This window comes from Mauremys mutica, chromosome 14, assembly GCF_020497125.1.
Source record: "Mauremys mutica isolate MM-2020 ecotype Southern chromosome 14, ASM2049712v1, whole genome shotgun sequence".
NCBI lineage: Eukaryota > Metazoa > Chordata > Testudines > Geoemydidae > Mauremys > Mauremys mutica.
In genome coordinates, this window is record NC_059085.1 from 30,864,651 (window position 1) to 30,880,467 (window position 15,817).

The window sequence follows — 15,817 nt, forward strand, 5'->3', positions numbered from 1 at the left end:
TAAGCAGAACCAGAATTTGGGTGGTGAGGGTGGCATGCATGTGTCCCAGTCTGCCCAGTAATTTGGGCCCTCTCCTGCAGGAGACCCAGCTTTGAGTCCTTCTGCCTGATTTGGAGCAGAGACTTGAAGCCAGATCTCCCACATTTCAGCAGAGTGCCCTAACCAACAAAGTATCAGGTATTCCAATGTGGCCATCTCGCAACCTCCCCTGTTGATGCTGCACCACTTTGTATATCACTAATTAAATAGCTGTTGGAATACCAACTTGCACATGGCTTTCCACTATCCCAAGTGAGTGCCCTGAGCACCGGGTTACAGAATCAGCCTCTCACTTTTTCTCTGGCTCAATAACTATTTTATTATTTATTCAAAGTGGAACATCTTCAGCAGTGAGAGCCCCACCCAGAATTCCAAATAAGCTGGTGGTTAGGTCCCTCCAACAAATCAGAAAGAAAAGCTCCCTGCCATCCAGGTATGTGCCTTGACCACTGGGCTATTGATGGGGGGGCAATTTCTGTGCAGTTAGGTACCTCCCTCTGGCCTGTTAGTCAGATCCCTACAGCCAGTAGTGGATCTGGGCCCTAAGCCCTGGACCTTTCCTCTGCATTTCTCTGCTGGCCAGCTTAGACAGCTCACTTCTCAGCTTGCTGGCTTCTGCCAATCACTTGCTTAGGCACCTAACTTTTTCTGTGTATTGTACCTAATGTGGAACTATGAATTCCCTGAGTACCTCTGTGAATCTAGATCCCTGTGCCTTCTGAAAGGTCCTTGGGTAAGGAGTGCTGATTCACACCCGGGGAGAGACTACCATCCACCACCATCATGGTGAACATCAGTGCCTCTTTGCCAACCAGCCAGCCCACAACTGTGATTTAAGTCCTCTCCTCAGCCCACCCCTATCTGATCATTGGTAGCAATTAAAGCCATCAGTTGTACTTTAATATGTTACAAAAGCTAGCAATTCAGTCACTGTCTGCAAATGCTGCCTGTCTGCTGTGCCATACGGCATGTTGCCATCAGAACAACTGCTTCATCAACATGCAGGTAGAAGCCAGGCAAAGAGAATTATCATCGTAATGTACTAATTTTTTAAAAGCCTCCAGCCCGGTGCTAGCATGCCATGCTTGCCACCCTGCCAGAACTGCAACATGCATTCATGCAGAGGCGCAGCAGCCAGACAAGCTGTTATAGCACAACATGAGCCAGGGGACCCTTATGATTAGAGGACATACATTTTGAGAAGCGACACCATCCAGCTTCTTCAGTGTTGCCAACCCTCATGATTTTATCACAGTTGAACACCATTTGATTATTTTTTTAAAGCCATCACACCTGCATTCATGTGACCTAAAAAGAATGGCTCAGGTTTGGGACTTTCCCTCACATCTTCAGCCGTTAACACCAATGTAAAGAATTCATTTCATGACGTTTTTCTTGACTTTTCACAGGTGAAAAAAAGGTGCCCACATTTGCTCAAGAACACAGCCACGGCTAGGTTTGTCTGCCTTCCAAAGGGCAGTTTTAAACAGAAAAACTGAGTTACAAAACTGCAAATGAGATCTTGTGCCCCTCCATCATGGCAAATTTCCCCAATCCCAGTTCCATCACCAGCAGGCTTTTGCACACAATCTAGTCAGCTCACAATACTTATCAATAATATAAAGCATTTTTGTAATTTAAAAAATTCCTTTGTGAACAAAATCATCAGTTAAGGGACCCCCAAGACACCCACAATTTACTTTGTCTACACATCTAACTGGCCCTAATGGTTTCACATCCATAACTGCCACAATGCTGGAGTCTTTATGCTCCGCACTGCACTATCCATATTTCATGTGGTTGGTCATGAAATAGGTTGGAGCAATATTTCAAAAGGAGGAAAAAAATTCTCTTGTGCTTAGCGGGGCTCTATTGAAAGGTCTTATTGTTCCTCTACTGCTGAAGATGTCCTTTACAGTAGATTATTTTCCCAGCTACAGCATACTCTCATATTTTCTTGTTCGAAAACTGAAGAAAGTCATCATTAATCAACTAGAAGCACATTTAGCAAAGTTCAACTTGTATGAAAAATTTATGTCAACCTTTAGGTTGTATGACAGCACCAAGACTTCACTTAATTAGTTTTATAGTGACTTTCGGTTAATGGCTGATTCAGATTATCTCGTTCTGGTTTTACTGGACATTTTAGTAACATTTTCTGCTATTGATCATGGGACTGTGTAGTTGTCATACAGACAACTAGGCCTCAGTGGCTGCATTCGAAGCATGTTTGGCTGAAGAGCTGGATGGCTCAGGATATTGAAACTGAATTAAGACACCTTGCCACTCTAGTTTACTTGCTGACATGAATCCATGCTACTTCAGTAATAAATGAAAGTTGTAGCTAACGAATGGATGTTGGGTGGCCTGTGTTTAGTGAGTTGGACAGGAATCTACATTCCAAAGGTCTAAACATGAGCTCCCTTGCTTACAGACTCCACAGCATAGCAAGGACTGAACACGGATGGAGAATGTTGCAGTTGGTCAGGAATGACACACATTTATGGGGCAGTGATGCAAAACCTTAAGCTTAGTGCTCCAGGACCATAGTTTATGAGGCAAGTTTTGCCTTTTTGCTTGTTTTATGACAGAAAATATTTGCTTTTCATCAGTGTAAGTTCACCACAAGTGAAAAATATTTTTTGCCAGCACAACTATTTTGTATAAAATAACAGTAATGCTTGTCCCTAGCAGCACAGGCTGCACTGTGGGTTAGAGGTAAATTCCAAATGTCATGTAATATTTTTCACTTATTGACTAATTCTTGTGAGTATGAAAAATTGGCAAAAATGACACTATTTTATAGCATTGAACAACTTTTCTGCACATTCTTATTGTCTGGGGCTTTTATAAAGGTGAAATAAAATTAGGGCAGTTGTAATAAGTTACTAGAGTTTTGTTAGCGCAGAGTGTAACCGTATTTGGAAAATATCATTTCTGTTATCACGTTAGTTGAAAGAGCTGTATTTCAAATTGAAAAGCTTGTAACATATGTGGAAAAATACTGCCTTGTTTCAACATCTTTAGGGCATGATCCTGCTAATGCTAGTTGTCAGGCTCCATGAAGACACGGTTGAGATTTGCTCGTTACTTGTAACTGTAACATTATTTTCTATAGACCCACTCTCAGGCATAATGTTTACTGCTGTGAATAAATGGGAGTATTCATAGTAACAAGCATAATGAGGTGAATCTGTAAAATTACTGTATTGTAATTCAAAAAACCCACACTACAGGAGTTTTGTCTCAAGCACAATCTGTTAGCATATAGTGCAATGTGCTGAAGCTCTTCTAAATTAAAATAAATAATAAAAAAAAACCAACCACATAAACTGTTCCTGTGTATGTATATGCTCTGATTTACTGGTGCAGGACACTACAGCTGGTAGCAGGGATATTGGCTCTGTTATAAGAAAAGGAAAAGCAATCAAACAAAAGGGAAAGAAAATATAGTCAAAAGAATGTAAAAAAAAAATTAAACAAAAGAAATTCATTAACCAGGAAGCACCATGACTCTGCAGTCAGACAGTTCACCCAATACAAAGCTACCTTAACATACTAGTGGAAAAAATAACCCGTTTCTTTATTTTCCCCTATTGTGCTACTAAACTAAAGGTGCTTGCTGCCTGCCCGTACCTACAGAGCTGGATGTGCAGCATCTGTCTTACTGAGGGCCAAAGATGCTAATAGCAAATATATGACAGCCGTCTGTGTGAGCAATGGTGTACGGTGAGAAAAATCAAACTTAGCTACATACATACATAAGCAACATGGCATTTGTGTTACATGCATTTCTAGCAAGAGGCTCAGTGGTGGCAGAAATGCAGAACACTAGTCAGAAACACACTGGCTGCCCTTCAGATGAGAAAACCATGACAAGGGCTCTGTTGCCATGTTGTGTGGGTGAAGAGGTAAAAGATATTTATGAGCTTTTGCCCAACAAACCACCTTACAAAAAGTGAGACAAATACCAGGAAAAACACTGACTAATTTCTAAACCAGATTACACTAAGTAAATATCCTAATATGGACTGAGCCCATCATTCCAGGTCAGGCAGAGACACCATACAAGCATGGAAATTAAGTTCTTAAAGGACGTCAAAGTTCCACAAACCCATAAAAACGCCTGGGAGATCATAAAACATCTCCAAATCATTGCTATCAAAAGGTTCTTATGAATGGCTAACAGCCTTGTTAACTTCATTTCCCATAAACGAGACTTATGAATGTGACTTTAGTAAGAAGCTAACCAGTACAAAAGGTGTGGAGGCCTGTAATAGAGAGAGTGTTTTTTTTAATGAGGAGTAGGGAAAGGCTGGTGGTTTATGTTTATTAGTCCTTGGCTGGATTTGTGTTGTAATCAGAGAATGCAAGTTTAGATGGACGATAATGTGGTATAAAGCACACTGCTGGAGCGGTGCTAATAAACGTACATTAGCCGCCTAGCAAAGAGTGTGCTCCTGGATTGCTGTCCGCAGGACACTACAAAAAGCAGTTCGCTTGCTAGGGTATGCAGGGTCAGGCCCGTCACATGCCAATTAATAACGCAACAGAGTCAGCAATTTACTCATCATTGTTAATTGTCGTGTGACAGGCCTGATCCTGCATCCCAGCAAGCAAACTGATTACTGCAGTGTCCTGTGGCAGTCAATCCAGACGCACATGCTTATGCCAATGCAGCTGAATTCATGTACTAACAATTTGCCCTCCAGTCTCTTCCCCTCTTTGTCACTTCCCTAGATGGATTCTGAGGCCTGGCTTAGCACAGTTTGCAACCAATCAAATAGCATCTGAAGGAAAAAGCAGTGTGATATTCTGGGGTCCTCAGGCTCCAACCTCAGAGGTTGTAGGCACTTACTGCAGTTAGCCAGCAAGTAGATGGAGGAAGAGTTGCAGCTCGCAGAACACCTCACAGCTGACTAAGGGTACGTCTACACTACAAGACTATTTCGAATCTACTTAATTCGAATTTGTGGAATCGACCTTATGAAGTCGAATTTGTGTATCCACACTAAATACACTAATTCGACTGTCTGAGTCCACAGTAAGGGGGCCAGCGTCGACTTTGGAAGCGGTGCACTGTGGGAAGCTATCCCACAGTTCCCGCAGTCCCCGCTGCCCAGTGGAATGCTGGGTAGAGCCCCCAATGCCTGCTGGGGGAAAAAATGTGTCGAGGGTGGTTTTGGGTAACTGTCATCATTGAACCGTCACTCCCGCCCTCTCTCCTTGAAAGCGCCGGCGGGAAATCTGTTCGCGCCCTTCTCTGGTCGGTTACAGCTCGGACGCCACAGCACTGCGAGCATGGAGCCCACTGCGATCATCGCTGCACTTATGGCCGTTGTCAACTCCTCGCACCTTATCGCCCACCTCTTCCACAGTCAGCTGCTGAGAAATCGGGCGAGGAGGCTCCGGCAGCGCGGTGAGGACAGGAAGTCACAGAGTGGCGCAGACCTCTCACAAAGCAGGGTACGCCGCGCAGTGGAGATCATGGTGGCAATGGGTCAAGTTCATGGTGTGGAACGGCGATTCTGGGCCCGGGAAACAAGCACGGACTGGTGGGACCGCATAGTGCTGCAGGTCTGGGATGAATCACAGTGGCTGCGAAACTTCAGGATGCGTAAGGGCACTTTCCGTGAACTCTGTGACTTGCTGTACCCTGCCCTTAAGCGCCAGGACACCCGGATGCGAGCAGCCCTGACTGTGCAGAAGCGAGTGGCCATAGCCCTCTGGAAACTTGCAACGCCAGACAGCTACCGGTCAGTAGCGAACCACTTTGGCGTGGGCAAATCTACTGTAGGGCTTGCTGTGATTCAAGTAGCCCACGCAATCGTTGAGCAACTGTTCTCAAAGGTAGTGACCCTGGGAAACGTCCAGGTCGTCATAGATGGCTTCGGCGCGATGGGATTCCCAAACTGCGGTGGGGCTATAGATGGCACTCACATCCCTATCCTGGGACCGGACCACCAGGCCAGCGAGTACATTAACCGAAAGGGCTACTTTTCTATGGTGCTGCAAGCACTGGTGGACCATAGGGGACGTTTTACCAACATCTACGTCGGGTGGCCGGGCAAGGTTCATGACGCGCGTGTGTTCAGGAACTCTGGTCTGTTTAAACGCCTCCAGGCAGGTAGTTTCTTCCCGGACCACAAAATAATGGTTGGGGATGTGCAGATGCCTACAGTGATCCTCGGGGACCCAGCCTACCCGCTAATGCCCTGGCTCATGAAGCCCTATACAGGCGCCTTGGACAGTGAGAAGGAACTCTTCAACTACCGGCTGAGCAAGTGCAGATTGGTGGTGGAGTGTGCTTTCGGACGTCTCAAGGGGAGATGGCGGAGCTTACTGACTCGCTCGGACCTCAGCGAAAAAAATATCCCCGTTGTTATTGCTGCTTGCTGTGTGCTCCACAATCTCTGTGAGAGCAAGGGGGAGACCTTTATGGCTGGATGGGAGGTTGAGGCCAATCGCCTGGCTGCTGATTACGCTCAGCCAGATAGCCGTGCCGATAGAAGATCCCAGCGGGAAGCGCTGTGCATCCGGGAGGCTTTGAAAGATAGGTTCCTCGGCGAGCAGGGTAACCTATGACTCTCCAGTTGATTTACAGAGAAGCTGAACCTGAGCCTGTTTCAGTGACTGTTGACTTCGATCTGCGGTTACATACCCTGTTCTCCAGGTTTCCCCCCTTCCAACACACGTTTTAAAATAACTTTAATGGAACACTGATTATTAATAAAGTTTTCTTTAATTATGAATTCCTGTTCAAGGGTTGAAACATGGACGCGGACTGTGGTGGGTACGGTGTGCACTGATGTCCAGACCGCTTCTACACTAGAGGAATGACAGGCTCCTGCTCCTACAGCGGTCTCTGGGGGGAGGACGGTTTCAGGTGGGTGTGCAGGAAGGGGTGGGTTTGCAGGAAGGGGTGAGGGGTGCCGTCTTTGGGACGGAGTTTGGATGCAGGCTCTGGGCTGGGGGTTGGGGCGTAGGAAGGGGTGAGGGGTGTGTGGGAAGGGTGAGTATGTGTCCGTGGATGAGGGCTCTTGCTGGGGCTCAGGGCATCGGAGAGGCTCGTGGCTAGGGGGGAAGGGCATGGTAAGGGCAGCCTGCCTTGCCATTTGTGGATGTCAGGCGCTAGGACCCTGGGGCAGCATACACCTCACAGACTGACCCGGGGCAGCATTCACCTCCCAGAATGACCCTAGTGCCTAGTGACTGCAGTCTGTGTGTGTCCTGCTGTTGATCCTGCCCCCAAGTCTGTACCCTGGTAATGGAGGCTGTCCTATGCAATTAAAAAACCCCTCCCCCCCCCCCTTCACACAAAGTCTTCTGACAAGGAAAACGTGACGGAAACAGTGAATAACAACAAACTACTTTTAATACTCAACTACACAGTGGGGGGATGAAACTTGGATTTGGGACTGGGTGATCCAGGAAGGGAAGCACTTCTCATACTTTAGGGAATGAGAGCTGTTTGGTACATGAGCGCTCTGCTGGGGTGGAGTGACAGTTTTCACGGCCCCTAGCGCCCCTCCTTCTTGTGATTTTTGGTGAGGGGGGGACAGGACTTTGTGGCGGGGGAAGGCGGTTGCAGATACAGTTCAGGGGGGCTCTCTGCTCCTGCCTGCGGTCCTGCAGAACATCTACAAGGCGCCGGAGTGTGTCCGTTTGCTCCCTCATTAGCCCAAGCAGCGTTTGAGTCGCCTGCTGGTCTTCCTGCCGCCACCTGTCCTCCCGTTCGCTGTGTGAGCGCTGGTGCTGACATAGGGTCTCCCTCCACTGTCTCTGCTCGGCCGCCTCGGCTGTGGAGCAAGCCATCAGTTCAGAGAACATGTCGTCCCTAGTCTTTTTCTTTCGCCGCCTAATCTGCGCCAGCCTCTGTGAGGGGGATGCCGGGGCAGTTCGTGAAAGACCCGCAGCTGTGTGATGGGAAAAAGGAAGTGATTTCCTTGAAAAGATATATGTTTGCGAACACTGAACACAGTCTAGTAAGTTTCTGTGAACAAGACCATACAGGGCACCTAGTCTCACGAGCTCTCAGGACAAATTCGAGATTTCGGAATACGCTTTCATTGGCTGCGGTCTTGCACAGGAGATCGGACAAGCGGGGCGGTACAGCTGAATCCGTGTAGCAGCCAGGCCTGGTAAGCACTACACTATAGGCTGCTTAACAGTTAATGGATAGCTGTGCCCTCCCGCTGAAGGCAATCTGTAAAGCATAAAGTCTGACCCTGTTCCAGCCCCTCGCGGCTGTGCCCGGGAAAGATCACTGTATGCTTTTCCTCTGCGGCCTCCAACACGTGGCTGTTAAACGAAGGTCATTGCTATGCAAAGTAAAAGTCAAGCATTCACAATAGTAACAGTACACTAATTGCCCTAATTAGATGCAGCAGTCGCCGAACGAGATTACCCTGAGGCGGGTCACTCGGAGAGAGAGAGAGAGAGGATGCTGCTAGAATCCCTGCACAGACCAGGACCGTATGCTGCAATGCTGGTGGAGGCAATGATTCCGCTGTACATTAGGATGGCCTGGCGTGGAAGAGTGTGCTTCCACGGAGCACCAATAAGGCACCTCTCCCCAGGAACCTCCTGCGGAGACTTTTCGAGCTGCTCTCCGAGAGCTTCGTGGAAGTGTCCCAGGAGGATTTCTGTTCCATCCCTATATGTGTGGACCTTCTCTTTATATAGTTTTTTAAGGAAAAGTTTTTATATAGTTTTTACATATTTTTTATTCCTGTTTTTTAAAAAATAAATGTTTCCATGTTTATAGCACTTACCGACTGATCCTTCCCCTGATTCTGAGTCCGGGTTAACGGCCGGGGAGGGTTGGTAGGGGATCTCTGTGAGGGTGATGAAGAGATCCTGGCTGTCGGGGAAAGCGGTATTGTAAGCGCTGTCGCCTGCGTCGTCCTCCACAAACCCTTCCTCATCTTCCCCTTCGGCGAACATCGCCGAGGAACTGCCCCTCGACACTATCCCATACTCAGAGTCCACGGTCACTGGTGGGGCAGTGGTGGCAGACCCACCTAGAATGGCATGCAGTGCCTCGTAGAAGCGGCATGTCTGGGGCTGTGCTCCGGAGTGTCCGTTTGCCGCTCTGACTTTTTGGTAGCCTTGTCTCAGGTCCTTGATTTTCACGCGGCACTGCGTTGTATCCCGGCTGTATCCTCTGAGTGCCATGGCTTTGGAGACCTTCTCGTAGGTCTTTGCATTCCGTTTGTTGGAGCGCAGCTCCGAAAGCACAGACTCATCGCCCCACACAGCGATCAGATCCAGGACTTCACGGTCTGTCCATGCTGGGGACCTCTTTCTATTCTGGGATTGCATGGACTCCTCTGCTGGAGAGCTCTGCATCGTTGCAGGTGCTGCTGAGCTCGCCCCGATGTCCAACTAGGACATGAGATTCAAAGTGCCCAGACAGGAAAAGGAATTCAAATTTTCCCGGGTCGTTTCCTGTGTGGCTGGTCAGAGAATCCAAGCTTGGACTGCTGTCCAGAGTGTCAACAGAGTGGTGCACTGTGGGATAGCTCCCGGAGCTAGTAAGTTCGATTTGCATCCACACCTAGCCTAATTCGAGATAGCCATGTCGAATTTAGCGCTACTCCCCTCGTCGGGGTGGAGTACCGAATTCGAACTAAAGAGCCCTCTAGGTCGAATTAAACGGCTTCCTGGTGTGGACGGTTGAGCGGTTAATTCGAATTAACGCTGCTAAATTCGATTTAAAGTCCTAGTGTAGACCAGGCCTAAGGGACCTGCACTATTGTATGACTCCTCCTGGGCAAAGATGGGTGGAGGAAAGGAGTACTCCTAACACCTCACCCCCTCCCGCCAATGCACCTCGTTTCATGTCACGTTCTGAGCTGCTTGAGAGAAGTGGGGAAAGGAGCAGGCGGGGTGCCTCACAGCTGCCTGCTGCATTAAAAGAGTGACAAAGAGGAGACCTGGACACAGCATAAGGCACACAAAAGACCGTAGGGGGCCTGTTAGATGCTGGCCATGGCATCTGTGACCACATCCCCATGATGACCACACTGACTTGGGCGAGGCAGCCACACCTCACAGCGCATCACTGGAACCAGACACAGAGGCAGCAGTGGTAAAAAGATGCATTTGGGTGTAAAATGTTGCTTGGTGATGGCTATGCAGCGTCTATTCTGAGGGCTGGTGGGAGAAAGTGTCGGGGGGGCATAATATTAGCTGTGGTGTAACATTTTAGTGGAGCTAGACTCTGGATGTCCTTAAGCTACCCTTTCAACTGGGCCACAGCTGACTAGCAGGGAAGTGGTGTGCTGAGGAGTTAAGAATCGACATTGATTAATGGTAAAACTGTCAGTTATTTAGCTGACAAAATGTTTCAGATTCTTTTTCTTTGACTCATTAAAATTGGTCGTTGGGCTGTTGTTTTCAATACTGTCATAATTCAAATCTTGTGGACTTTAGTGTTCAGATTCTTTTTTAGACCTGAATTGTTGGCTTCTTTGAGCATAGCTCAGCATGGTTTTAGCTCTACTTATGCGAGTCACAGTAAAGATTTCACACACACTGGATTGGGCATTGCTTTGCGTTTTGCCACCAAAAAACGCGATTCCCTTTTCTGATCTCTTGTAGATTACATTTAAAATTCATTCTCTTTGCCACCCCCTACTGCCTTGACTACTCCAGCAATAGCTTTGCCACCTGCTTTCAGAAGTCAGTGAATTACTCTCAGGCAGGAAAATGTATGGCAGTAGGTTAATTTGTTGCAGTTAGATATCAGTGTTGTCAAGAAGCAGTATAATTTGACCCTCTCTAGCATTAATGAATAAACAGTCCCTGTGCTATGTCATCACTCAGCTCCACCAGTCCTTCTCATTCACAGATAAGCATCAAGCATATGGTGGGCCGAGTGGTGAAGTAAGATTAGCAAAGTCATCCCCAGTGGAAAGCCACTGTATTCAGTTAGGTAACACCAGGGAAGAATGTGTAGTTAATGCATGGTACTCTCACAACAAGCAGAGGGCTTTAAGGGCTGCCAGTTCATATTATTCAACTTTTATTAATTCTAGTAAGAACAAGCCAATGAATTTAATTTGAACTCTTGATGGAATTGTAAACTGCAGACCATCTGTTTTCCATCCTAAACAACAGATAGGCCAACATTTATACAAACATTGTGTTCAAGGATTTGAAGCTTATAAGGAACAGTTGCCGCAAACCCTACATGCCCCTCCTTTAGAAATGGAGGACATTATGGGCTACGATTTCTTGTGTGTATGTCTTAACACTGGTCTTGAGCTGGACATTTCACCTATGCTAGAACTGATGCAGGGGTTTTGCTTGAACTCTTGCTGTGATCCAAGGCCCATGTGGCTTCATTTGGCATGGGTAAGAGTCAATGCTTCTGTTAACACAACTAGTACAAATACTTCCCTGCCATCTAACAATAGATTGGCAGTAATTGCTCCCACAAGCTGGAATTTCCTTTCAGTGTAGGTTGTTGAAGTGATTATGATAGTTTTTGGGGCTTGGGGGGGGGAGAAGATATGTGTTTATTGAATCATACTGTGCTCTGTGCAATGAGAAAAGCCCATATGGAAAGGATATGTTGGAGGCAATAATACATTAATAGTACATATTATATTACCATCATATTCTTATATATGTTGCATATTCTTTTGGAGTGAAAGAGGTCACTTACACTTACGCTTCATTTACATTTGAGACAATATACTGAGTCATACGCAATCGGGCTGGTGTTTTTATAGGGACTAATGTAGTCAGTTGCCCAACTCCTAGTCAAATATGTGAGTAGCTAACTCCATTAGGTACCATTGCAAACTCTAGCCTCAGTCTTCTGATAGAGATTCATCCATTAGAGGCAGAGCTGCTAGCACTGACACTTCCCATTATAAGAACTCAGTGGTTGCATGGAGTAGCAATGAGTACACAGATCCACTTGAACCTTGTGGCTATGTATTTGGCATGGCTAGCCTGTGTGGCCACATGCCACTGCCCAGGCTATCCCAGGTACCCTCTTGTTTTTAGCACATTAGCTAGGTGACAGCAAGCATGAGTAGGTGTACATGAGCCAGAAATCATAGCCCTAATTTCCAGTGTAGGTCTCTCTTTGTACAGTGCCTAGAACAATGGGTGGGGTCCTGGGCTGTATTTGGGGCGCCCAGGCACTGCAGTAATCCAAATAATAACTACGACAAGTAGCTTGGCCACAAAGCATTACCTTATTATAGTCACTGAAGTGCCACTTTTAGTACCAAGTGTCACTCCTCAATCAGCTGATTCCCTATACTGTTCTCCTATACTGGGGAAGTCTCGTAAAAGAAATCCACATGGCGATTATATCAGCTCTCGTGTCTCTGATTAAAAATTAGTTGTGCACTTTAAAAGTTCTCTGTGCCAAGAATATATAAAGAAAGAATTAAAGGGCCTTCAAAGGCGTTCTGCCGATGTCTACTGTAGGATTTTAAAAAAACCCACCAAACTCTGAGGGGGTGTATTTTCAAAGCATTGCTCAAGGTTTCTACCTTTATCAGGATTTGAGTTTGTACCTCTATGCACCACTTTGAAAGTTTCCCCCTAATTGTGAAACTAACCAGGTTCTTATCTAAATAATTGAAAATGCTGTGAATCTTACAGTGTATTTCAATAGCCAGAACCAGACTATTATAAAACAGCTTAACTCTACCGAATGAGACTACTTTACTCAGTAGGACCACTGCAAACTGAAATTCATCTTACTGCTAGACAGGAACTAAAATGCTTCCTCTCAGCCTGAAGAATGATTCATTACTTAACATTACACTCATATGGCAGTAAAAAAAAAAAAAGAAAAGAAAGAAAGAAAGTAAACTTAACAAGCACTTGCAAGTAATGCTACCAACAGAAGATGTGTTGAACATTCTTGGCACCACAAGTTGCATACACAAGGCAGGCTAGAATATTGTAGCACAGGACAGTAAAAGGTTGCCTGCTATAAAACTACATCAAAACATGTAAACATATGCTTAACTTTAAGCATGCTGGTAGTCTTATTGAACCTACTATGACTTGAGTGTGACTCTTCATATAGTCACTACATATATTCACTACACATATGTGCTTGCTGAACTGGGACAGACGGTCACCATGCCTTATAGTACTGAAGACATATTATTGCTTTCTGTTTGGTATCTTCTCCGCCCTATACTCTCCACTTTTTCTCAATTTTATTTCACATCTGACTTCAGCAACAACATTAACCAGCTTTTTTTTTTTAAAGGCCACATTTCCAGTGTGGTTGAAGCCCTGTCTTCACTAGTGAAGATGGATATACACTGGCTAGTGTAGTTGGGCACACAAACACCTGCACACTTAGAAAATGTTAATCCACGTGTATTAGTGATAGAATTTTTCACATGGAAATCTCAGCTTTGGCACTGGGTTTTGCAAGTGAAAATGTTTCCATGTGCCCACCACACCGGGACGTGCGTGTAACAGCAGAAATTATGCAAATATCACATTAAGCACATGCAGTTGCTCTGTAATATATGTACACATGCAAAAATGTATTTCTCTTATTTTCACCACATAGTTATGACAAGGATTTAGGACAGTACTGGGAACTAAGCCCATTTTTTCCAGGGCTGCAGAATGAACGTCTACAGCTTGAACTAGAGAGCTATGCCCCCGCAAATTGGCTGGGGTAGGGGATGCAGATCATAAATGGAGAAAGGCGAGAGGGTACATAGAACAGACCACTAACTGATGGGTTACACAAATGCACCTGCTATTATCAGTATCTCACTCACCTTCACAGCAGTTGTCCCTACACAATATTTTTGTAAGACAAAAGTCTACACTGTTGCATAATAAAATGCAATGTACATCATTGATATGTATTACGTTGGTTTTATTTTTTGTTAATAATCGTGAGCCTAAGCTTCCTAGGTGCTCAGTGCCCAATAGGATTTCTCAATGCCAAGGCAGTTGCAAATGTTCAGCACCTCATAGGCAGTTTTGAGGCCCTCCTGGAATTGGGCCCTGTGAGCTATAAATGGTTTTAGTAACGCTCCTTGCTTTGCACATTAACCCAGGAAGGAAGTGATGGATTACTCTGTGAGAGCTTAGTCAATTTTATCAAGTGCTGATATGCTACCCAGGCTGATATGCTGCCAATTCCAATCAGCTCCTAATAGTTTGAAAGTTCATCTTTCCCACCAGCCCTAGACTAGCAGCATTAAAAGTAATGAAAAATAATAAAAGAAAAGAGAACAAGCACAGTAACAATTGACATTTGAGACGTTTTTTCCCTTACTTTAGAACACTCACAAAAGAGACCCAACAGCAAACAACCCAAGAGCTAGAGCACCTAGTTTGCAGTTTTGGTTGGGCCAGCAACTCGTATGTGAGTACATACACCTCCCTGGCTGAGCAAAGCGAGCAACAAGCTCTCAACTGGGTGTCATTTGCCTATTTATTTGTAATGCTTTAACCTTGGATGCTGCATCTGACCCATGACTGACCTGCACGGAATGTTCTAGGCATCAATGGGCACAAGCCTATTGATTTTGATACAAATTGGAACATTAGCAATGCCTGATTTATAGGAAAAATCAGGGTCCCAGACTGCCTGGTGCTTTGAGAAGAGGAATCTGCCACCCACACAAATCAGAGGCAGCAGCTTAACTTGCTGAGTGAGGAGAGTCTGTAGTTTGGCCTCTGTCAAGGGAAAAAATAAAAAAGAGGGCTGCCTGTAGGGGAGAATCGGGGCAGGGGAGAACAGAATGGGTGGAGGAAATGGGAACCAGGAGGGGTAGCGACCAAGGCTGGGAGTGTGGCAACAGAAAGTTGAAGGATGAGACAGTAGTAGTGTGGGGAAGCAAGCAAGGACTGGAGGGGTAGTAAAGGCAGGAAGCAGCAGGGACACAGAAGGAACTGGGGATGAGTGCGGTGGGGGGGTAGTGACTAGGAGGGGGAGATATGGGAATTCATGGAAGTAGGGCCACAGATTAGGGCACATAGCAATGGGGAAGAAGCAGGGACCCAGTGAGGGGTGAATAGAGATAGTGATTGAGACGTAGGGACCTGGAGGGGGGAATGGTAGGGAACAGAGACAGGGGGCATGGAGGCACTACCATGGGGTGAGGTGGCTATGGAGTCTCCAAGAGCCCCCAGGCGTAAGGGAAGCGGTGCAGAAAGTAGCAGGAGTCCCTGAACTAGAGCAGGATCGGCAAGAGGTCCACAGAAAGGGATGGAGGGATGCAAGGAGCCCCCGGTAGGTGCAATACGCTCAGCCTACATCCTAGTTTAGCCTCCCTGCACCTTAATTTATGAATCCATAAATCCATAAACTGGATACAAAATTTACTACCTTACTAATGAAAGCCAGCGTGTGATACCCTTGCTCACACTGTGTAGTACCTTACATAGGGCTGGATGGTGCCCCTGCCACAGGAGAGTGACGGGCATAAGGCCCTTAGAGCCTGGTGCATTCTACCCCTGTCTCACAGGCTACTCCTTTATCAGCCTGCTACTCCACAACCTGCACATCTGACCAAGGAATTGATTGGAAAGTGGGAGGAAACTAGACTCTCCCTCCCAATTTGCTGGCTAGTTGGTGCTCAAGGGGAAGTCATTAGCACTGGGTCCGGGGCTTGTGTAGATTACTTCCATTTCTTTTCCTTGAGTGCAAGGGGAGAAGCAGACTCACCGAGCCACAGTTTGGTTCCAGATCTGCTCCTGGAGCAGCACAACTATGGAGAGTCCCCTACTCAGGGTCTAGTGGCAAAGCAATAATGGAGACTTC